Raw genomic sequence first — 8,577 nt, forward strand, 5'->3', positions numbered from 1 at the left:
GAAAGAAGTTGATTGTATTTATACTTTCTGCCAATGCAAGTTTAATATTTTCAATTAAATATTTTAATTGGTTACTCATAGGTGCCTTTTCAAAAGACACAATCATTTTCGTGAACTTGAGATATCTGAACACCATCTTAAAATTCAATTACTTTATAATACATTTTAAATAAATTATAATGTTAAGGACAGCACTTTTAGAAGGTTGAATAAGAGTAATGTATACAATTAAAATCCTGTTACTTACATAGCTAATAGGAATATAAAATTTATTTTATTTTTTATTATTAGGAAATATTTTATACATTTAAAAAATAAATATAAATGGATAAAGTATATAAAAATAATTGTAAAATATTCATGAAACTTCCACAAAGGTTAATAGAACATTAGCACTGCATCCGGAGGCTCCCCCATATGCTGTACCCCCTTTCTGCCCTGTACTAGCTCCACCCACCTCTCTTTCATGGCCTCTCAGGGGTGACTTGTCTTCTAAAATATGTATCATTTTCTTACTTACTGTCAAAGTGTATAAAACCTTAGATAACATATTATTTATAGCTAAATGCCTGTGACATTCATAGAAATGATATTACGCTGTATAGTTTTAGTATAACTCACTTTTTATGTTTAACTCTATTGTGACTCTAATAAATGAAATGTGGCCGAGTGAAGGCGGAGTTCGAGGCTGGGACATAAAAGGCCACTTCTGATTTCCTGTCCTGGACTGTCTGCTCCAAGGTGGACAGCTTTCTCCTTAGGACACCAAGCGACCTGTGGAGAGAGGCCCTCCAGCCAGCGAGAAACACACATTTGCCAGCCATGTGACCATGGAAGGGAACATCCTGGCCTCAGATGTTTACAGGACCAGCCAAGCCCTTGTTCAAAACCCCTAGGGAGACCCCAAGCCTTAGAACCCCCCATCTCAGCTGCTCTTGTGCTCCCCACCTCTGGAAAATGTGAGGTAATAAATGTCACTTGTTGCTGTAAGCCACTAAGTGTGACCTCAGCTGTCACAGCTTGTCCCCATTTCACATAGCCTGTCATCTTCCATCACGCCGGTCCTGACTTGTTCTTGTGGCTGGACAAGGTTCCACGCAAGTGAGGAGAAGCCTACAGGTACCCGAGGCCTGCCATCGGAAATGACACACCACCACTAGATGGAAAACGTGACAAGGTCCCATTAAAGGGGCGTAGATGAGGGGTGGGGAGGGGGACACATGGGGCCATTCTGACAATCAAGCGGCCATCACGGCATCGTCGGTTAGAATTCTCCCTCCTCCACCTGCGCCCTTGACCAAAGCCAGGACAATCGAATGCTCCTCATGCCAGGGCTCCCGGCTGGGTGACTCAGGACGCAAAATGAATGGCTTTGCCCCGACAATGAGCAGTTGGAGAAGGTGGAGCCTTGGTTCCTGAGAGCTAGATTTCTGGATCTTTCCGACTTCCTATCCTGTCTGGTTCTGTAGCTTTTCCTTGTGTAGACTCCTGCGGGCTTTCTGATAAACACCCATTCTTTCCAACGCAAGTTAGCCTGGGTCAATTATCACCTGAGATTCCAGGGACCTTGCCAGCGTTCAGCTCATGACTGTGACTGTACATTCCCCTTAGAAATCCCCTTCACAAGCACTGGTGTCCCTCACAAAGGAGTGAACCCAGAAGACGCCATAAATAAGGCACTCAGAGCTCCCTCAGATGACTACCGGCATTTAAAAGTACTTTGAAAATAAACTCATCAAGCATCCTTAAGGACAAACGCAAAGCAAGAGCCACAAATTCTACAGAAACCACCCTGCAATGTTATTTGCTGCAAAGGCTGAATGTCCTACAGCGGCACTGCCAGGCAGCAGGTTTGCCATTTGCCGGGACCTCGCATAAGCCAGGAGAGACCAAAGGTTTTGGCAACTGGACCAAAGATTCCTATTCGAGCTCTGAAGCCGACTGTCTCCTGCCGCCTGCTTTCTGTTGACATATGGCAGCCGCAGGCCTGCTCTATCTGCTCATCTATCGCAGTATGGTTTACAACCACTCTGGGCATGAAATACATGATGATAGCCACTTTCTGCTGGTCATGTTTCCTAACTAATTCGCTGCACCAATCGGGGATGACAGAAGGTACCAATTCCCTTCTTGGGTATTTAAACTGTGAGCAGTCATCTGTATGCATGAAGTGCGCCCAGAGAACTTTCGAGAATTTTGCCTACGTGGAGCCCAGAACGCAAATGCTACAGAATCAGATGCCTCCTCCTCAAGGATATTTACCCAATTGACGCTCCGCAGCTTCTGCAAGAAACTCATTAGTGGTTTTTCAGATTGAAGTTCTAGCAGGAACGAGCTCGGGTACTTGGCAGAGGAAGACGGTGAGACATCGTGGTTAGGAGCATGACATTTTTAGCCTGAAAATCGAGCCCCTGAGTGGTCTTGAACAAGGACTTGACCTTTCTGGGCCTCATTAGGAATATCCGGCCTCACACTGAAACGATCTACCAGGGTTCTTCTAAGAAAGAAATGTAACGATATATGTAATGCGCTTCCTCTAGACTTTGCAACAATGAATGTAACTGTTACTGCTTTTACTACCACTGGTAGTGATTGATCATGCCCGTGGCTTCTAGGGCTGGAACAGCAAAGCCCAGCAAATCCGACTCACCAGTCACAGCAGCTGAGCTAATGCTGGCCCAGGTGTCAGCATCACCATCAGCGTCAGCATCAGCATCAGCATCAGCATCGGCATCAGCACCAGCATCAGCATCAGCGGGCAAGGGCCGACATCTGGGAGGGTGAGGCAAGGTGCTGCTGCGTAGGGTTTAAGGTGATGCCATCGGCCTCTCACCTTCAAACTCCATTCTGAGTCACACCAGCAATATCAAAAGCCGAGCCAGACCTCAGAAAGGCAGAAGGCAAGCACGAGGCTGGGCTCCAGGCCCAGCAGAGAGCAGGAGCCGGTGCCTGGACAGGGACAAAAGGCAAAACAGCCAAAGGACCGCGGATTGGAGCTCATGGGACAGACACCCAAGGCTCTCTGGTCACACTGGCTTGGGCCATGGGAACTCTCCAGACCCATCCAGTCAGCGGAAGGGACTGAGCTCACACCGTGCTACCAGGACTGAGCACTCCCGGGGACCAAAGGAAGCCTGGAATGTGACCATTCCTTGACTGTGGGGATGCCACGACCTCTGTCACTGAGTTAAAGGGAAGAACAGAATCGGGAATGAAAGACAGAGCACAGACCCGAGCACCTCTACAGCTGACAGCCTGACCCAGGAGCTGTCATCCGGAATGCCAAGCAGGGGGCCCCTCGGGGTGAGGCCACCCTTCCTTCCCCAGCTGGGGGTGCATAGGACGCAGCCGAAAAACCCCAGCCTCAGAGTCATTCTCAGCAGAACTTTCTAGCACCTTGCAACTCACAATGGATCTCAGAGATCAGAAGCTGCATCTTAGCAAGATGCCATGGGGTCCATGTGCACATTTCTGTTCAAGAAGTTCTGTTAGGATACACTTCTCAGTTGGTGAGATTTATAGCGTGTGGGTTCAAGGCCAATTTGTTCCCCCCCCCCTGCTTTGAAAAGAAGACTGAAGTTGAGGGGTGCTGAGGGCATGAAGCGTGTCCCTCATTTCAGAAACTCTAAGTAAGAGTCTCCAATTGGTCCGCCAGAGGCTTCTGCCTCGTGAGAATCCTCCTCTGCAGCCAGAACTGAGGAGGTCCCAGCCAAGTGAAGATAACGGGTTGGGAGAAGGCCGGTTAAAGCTACATGGGAAATGAAACGGAAGTCTGCAGCACAGTGAGAATTAGCAGACTCTCCCTCTGAGCTGTTTTAGACGTCTCTTGGCATTGTTTCCTTCACGGTTGGCTCATCGTGGCTACCTGTTCCGCTTCGACATTTGTAATTGTGGGAAGACAGTCATGGCTGTGCTGACGTGGCTGTCTCTGGGTGAGGAGTGTCGGTGGGAGCCTCCGCGGTCTCCTGGGGACCACGTTGGTGGCCAACGTGCTTAGAGAGTGTGGGAACAACAGGAAAAAACTGGAATTTGGGGACACACTCAGGACCCCCCACCTGCAGGCTTTCTTTCCTAAAATCTATGTGTGCGCTGGGTGGATGTGAATTTCCCGAAGGGGCTTGTTCCCCCAGTAGGTCCTAAAAGATCTGCTGACTGTGACTTTCTTTGACAGTCCCTTGAAATGGAAGAACTCTACCCCTCTCTCCCAGTCCCCCGAACACAGAGACCCACGTAAGCTCCAACTTGACACACAGCTTGGGGGGCCCGTACGAGCTCGTGACTCTCACGTTATAAGCACATTCCTGGCACCTTCCATGTGGTTTTATTCTTTGAATCTGTAACTTTAAACCCTGACGCTACCATTGTTGCTAAATGAATCAGGATTGCCAGGTTCTTTTCCATTGAGTGAGGTCAGTGAGGACTCACTCAGCCTTCAACTAATGAGTGTCCAGGGCCGTGGTCCTCGCTTCGGACATTCTACTGAAACAGGACATTCAAAGAGGATGCTTTTGAATATAAGTGTATATATATATATATATATATATATATATATATATATATATATATGATGGTTTTAATTTTTAAAAGGCTGTGTCACCCCTAGATCTTTAAGGGAAGACAGGCCATTCCAAGCAGATGCTTTTCAAAGCATCTTCCAAGTTGTGTTTAGCTCTGGCTCAGGAGGGCCTCATAGCCCCTGTTGGGAACCAAGAGGCCGTGAAGGTGTTGTTACTCTGCAAAACTACGAGTGTAGTAATGACGCTACGGAGACGGCACTTGCCCAGGGTCACAGAGTCTGTTAGTGGCCTGCTTGTCCTTTAGCTCCCACTGCCAAATGACCCTTGCTGTGAGCTGGGCCTGCAAGAGGCTCACTGGCAGACATGAGAAGGCCAGCACATTTGGTTGGAGACCCGAGCTGTATGACATATCTGATCCTTCCATCACTCCACCCAAGTCACCCTCTGGCCTGCATACCCAGGAGCCTACGATAAATGCCAGCGCCCGGCCCAGGAGCTGTGACTCAGGGCTCCAGGTGGAGCCCAAGCATCCGTGTTTTGAAAGCTTCGCAGATGATTCTAAAGTGCTCTATGATGCTTTTGCCCTGAACTGCAATATTCTAAGCAATAAGCACTATTCCACCTGCTCCTGCCCCTCTCATCCCTGCCCCCTCATACAGGAAGCAGTTGTGGCCAAGCCTGAGCCACCTGAGCTGGAGAAGAGATTCTGTTCCTATCCCATTCTGTTCCCATCCTAAACATGAAACCTGAAGAAAAAAAAAAAAAAACCACTAATAAAACCCAAGTTTGCCAAACACTCGTCCAAGAGCTGTGACTCGCTGCCACCAACACCTGCCCATCAGGGACGAGGGCTTTTTATAAGCAGGGCGGGACGGGCCTGGGAGCTCTCTCATTAAGTTTCTCACCACCTGTGGTTGTGAAACTTCAGGTAGTCACACTCTGTGTCTGGTAAACAAGCATCAGGATCCCAGAAATGCCTGCCTGGAGCTCCACCTCTGGTCCCACTGCCACATACGTTTGAAGATGCGGATTCTTCCATTGACCCTTAAAGCAAGTTACACCTTTGAAAATCACTGAGCGATAAATTCAAAGCTCGTGGGTACGGGCAACACATAGGATGAATTATTTGACAGTCTTAAAACTCAACGTGGAAAATGCCATTACTTCGAATGGCTTTTCTGAAATAGTTGCCACATCTTGGTGGGTGGTTAGGATCTGGTGTCTCCTAGAATGTTCATATCAGCCACTGCTTGGTTGCAGAATCTATCTGGATTTGATACTTTGGAGAAAAAAAAAAAAAAAAGCATCTTACCAAGAAGGCTTCCTTCAATAGAATGTCAGTTCTCACCACAACACATTGTGTCTGATTTTAAGGAACTTTTGCATTGGATTCAAAATTTGTGATAATCTGGTCATCCTCTTTATTAATAATAATGGAAATGCCTCTCTCTTATACCAGCCTAAAGTTTAGGAATAAATGAAAGGGATTATTTCTTCTCTACTAAAAAGAGTGGAAGAATATTGGACCCCATGAAACTGAGATGTTTTCATCTTTTCCCCAAGTCATGCATGGATTATGGCTGGCGGCACAAAAAAATCACTCTCATACATCTATGAAAAGCAATGTCCTGTGATGCTTAGTTTTATGACTGAAGATAGAGATTAGGTTTTGAGCAACCAGCTTGGATGATTACCTGTGATCTTAATTACATATTTTTATGGAAAATGGCCTAGTGGAGAATGTCTTCACACACACACGCATATCCAGTCATTCAAAATCAGGAAATTCTTCCCAGGACACAAGTGATAGTCAAAGCTCCCTTTAAATATTGCAATTATGAACATGCTTTTAATGCGAGCTATGAAAATATATTTCTTCTCTACATTTCAACATAAACATGTTCTTTCTTGCCTGTAGAAGGCAGATTGACAGAAATGACCAGCTGTAGTTACACGAAACATCACAGTTCAGAATACTGAAATATACATGTTCTCACTGAATCCTAGAATTATGAATAGACCAACTTTGAGAAAAAATGAGGTTTATGGAATCCCAAATTGTCTGCAGTCATGCCAACAGGAAGTGGTAGAGCTGGGGCTCAAAACCCGGCCTGTTAGACTCAAAAACAATCTCCACCACCATTGTCTTATCACCAACAAGCCCACCTTTTCCTGGGCCCCTGTCGGGTACCAGGCACCTTCGCGGAATATCCCATTTAAAATGACAGACACGGCAAGGAAAGGCATTGGCACCCGAAGCTTAGAGAGCCTAGTCCCTCTCCCAGTTTTAAACAGCGCGTGCTCGATGGAAGGGTGGCACCTAGGAACAGAAACCTTGCCACGAGGCAGGGAGCTGCTCTCCACGTGCCACCGAATGTCACGCGGTGAGCCCTACTCAGCAACGCGCAGCCGACGCTAAAGGCCAACAGCCCCACCATCCTGAGCCTTATCTGTGAACGACGTGCTCCGCCGTGTAAACTGCTTCCGTCTGGTTGTAGGAGGGTTTCTGATTGTACGAACAGCTTCCGTTTTCAAGGTCTGGGCTCCAGAGCACGTGCACGCACACCCCGCGGGCACCTGCGAAGTGGCACTAGGCTGATGCTTCGACAGCCACTGGCTTCTCTTTCTTTTAAACAGAGTTTTGATTTTTGTCCAGCCGATAGAGAGGAATCGCTGGTCTGAGTGAATTGTAAAAATCTTTTTCTTTTTTTTTTCTTTCTTTTTTCTTTTTTGCCACTCAATGACTTACGTGTGTACACGTGACTCAGTTTGGGCCAACAACATGTAAAAAAGTCTCTTGGAGGCAGCTAGGAAATATATTTTCTCTCTGAAAGGAGAGAGGAGGAGATTTTTTTTTAAAGGCCCCCTTTTTTGGTGGACGTGGACTCTCTTGCTTTAGTTTTCGAATTCCGTTTTGAGAGACTTAGAGCTGCGGTGAGCACAGCCACCAGGACGGGAGGTGAGTGTGGCAGAGAAGAGAGATGGAAGGAGTTTGACGGACCACCCCCGACGGCGCCTGCTGTTGGCTTCACGTTAAGTGAGTAAGAAACACACTTATCGTGTAAGCCACGGCGGGTCATGCATTCTGCTACCTGTAGTCGAAGTGTTATTAATTGACCAATGAGCAAAGACAGCCTGGTCTTTCTCAGCACAGGTCACGTGCGCAGTTCTGTTTCTGGCGACTGTGAGGGCCATTGTCCCTCCCCCGCTCCCAGCCACTTAATTTGGTGGAAGAGGGATGGAGAAGGACATCTGCGGGTTGAGGATGAAGGGTGGTGGAGTAAGAGGCCACACCGGACTCATTGACTGCAGGACTGATCATAAATACCACATGGGCTCGGCGTCATCCAGTCAGTCAATAAACATTTATTGAGCGCTTACTGTATGCGAAACTCCCAGTCAGGTACTATAGGAAACGGTCGTGATGAGAACCGGTTCTCTGTGTCAAAGGAAGGTGATGGACAATATGCAGTTAGGTACATAAGCTCAGCTCTTATTATAAAGAAAAGTAGCGGGGTCAAAGCATGTCAAGGGCTGTTCTAGATAAAGTGGTATGCCTTTTTCTGAAGATAACAGCTATTTCTGAATTTTATACAGAGCTGGTTTGTGGCCTTTGCCACTTTCTTTGAGAGGGGATAAGAAAACTTTGGACTGGTAAGGCCTTATTAAATCTCTGCACTAATAACCTAAATTCAAGACAGGCAGTAGTTAGTCTTTAGCTTAGGATCTTCAAAAAATAGTCTATGGCCATGCCGCCCTAAACAAGCCTGATCCCTTCTGATATCAGAAGCTAAGCAGGGTTGGGCCTGGTTAGTACTTGGCTGGGAGACCACCTAGGAAGACCAGGTGCTGTAGGTGCAAATAATAATAATAATAATAATAATAATAATAATAATAATAATAGATTGTAAGCTGACAAGGTCTTTGCAATCTGTGAGGTCAACCAAGGGTTGCCCCACTTAAAATAATAATAATGATAAATTTTAAAAAAGGAAAAGCAATAGCAACATCAGGAAAGATTTTAAATCTGAATATAAGATTAATCGATCTGTGATAGCTC

General features: G+C 46.5%; 1 pseudogene; it reads left to right on the plus strand.

The window, feature by feature from the left end:
• Positions 1-8,256: 8,256 nt before the first annotated feature.
• Positions 8,257-8,375, plus strand: LOC118611555 (annotated as a pseudogene).
• The last annotated feature ends 202 nt before the right edge of the window (positions 8,376-8,577 follow it).

The sequence above is a fragment of the Rousettus aegyptiacus genome, unplaced genomic scaffold (genome assembly GCF_014176215.1).
Source record: "Rousettus aegyptiacus isolate mRouAeg1 unplaced genomic scaffold, mRouAeg1.p scaffold_m13_p_14, whole genome shotgun sequence".
In the NCBI taxonomy this organism is placed as follows: domain Eukaryota; kingdom Metazoa; phylum Chordata; class Mammalia; order Chiroptera; family Pteropodidae; genus Rousettus; species Rousettus aegyptiacus.